Genomic DNA, 1202 nt, shown 5'->3' with positions numbered 1-1202 from the left:
CGTTCAAATGAAATATTTCACACAGTTCATGGAGTCATCTCACAAGTATTTTTTCTGACGTCACCGCTCTATTTTATGTGACCCTTTAAAGGTAAAACAAAGATTTTGTCAAATAGTGACAGTATTATTAATTTGAATTTAGTTATAACTTAATCATAGTTTGTTGATTGATTAAGTTTTATACACAGGCTATTATGCCTACCAGTAGGCATTTTTACATGTTCTGTTCCAATAGGCATTGTGTCCTCCACCTCACAAAAAAGCAATGTGATCTTCGACAGAGGAGCTTACAGCAAGGTTCCCGGTTCGAGTCCTGGTTTGTTTGTTTGTTTGTTGAGCCCAGACATCCCACATAGCAACATTGTGAGGCCCAGATATGGCACACATCTGGCACATGTGGAATTATGATCTGGCCCTCATGTGACGTGGTATGATAAATTACATAATACCTTTCAATATATTATGTGAAACTAGTGCTTATATTTTTCAATATACTGCAATATATGCATTGACCATGAATGGCTATTGTCAACTACAATGAAAATATGAAACAACTTATAATGTAAAATATATAAGAAATATATTACATTATATATGTCTCTATAAATGTGTTTATATCTGCAATATATTACATGTGAAGTACCATATCTGATCACTGAATATAATATATCTGATATTACTGAATATAAAATGACATACATTATGATATATTAGTAAATATATTGTCACATATTTTTCAATATATGAAATACGGCAATTCCTTATGTATTATTCAATACATTGTAATATATTAACACAATACATTATTCTGTATATTTTCAAATTAAACCATTTAATATCATTGTGCTTGCTGTGTTTATAATTCTTGCAGTGCCTTCGGACTTTGGCCCTGCATTGTTGCTTGCAGCTATATTTGCTTCAAATGTATTTATTTACCTCATCTTATAATTTGGGAGTGGAGCTGCATTTCATTTTTCATATATTTATTTCTTAAATGTACATACGTAATCATTAATGGAACTCTTAAGGAACCAGAATAGTTAGGAGGCATTCGAATCTTTAAATACTTCATGATTCCCATGATCCCTGCTTGAGTCAGTACTGTGGGAAGTGTGTGGATGAATGGAGGATTAGTGGGGTTTATTTAATAAACCATAACCAGCTGGAAAACAATGAGTTCATGAACTGGACTTACTATATAG

This window comes from Siphateles boraxobius, unplaced genomic scaffold, assembly GCF_051911475.1.
Source record: "Siphateles boraxobius isolate OS27281-9 unplaced genomic scaffold, OSU_SipBor_1 15, whole genome shotgun sequence".
Taxonomy (NCBI): domain Eukaryota; kingdom Metazoa; phylum Chordata; class Actinopteri; order Cypriniformes; family Leuciscidae; genus Siphateles; species Siphateles boraxobius.
This window is presented reverse-complemented; position numbering follows the sequence as displayed.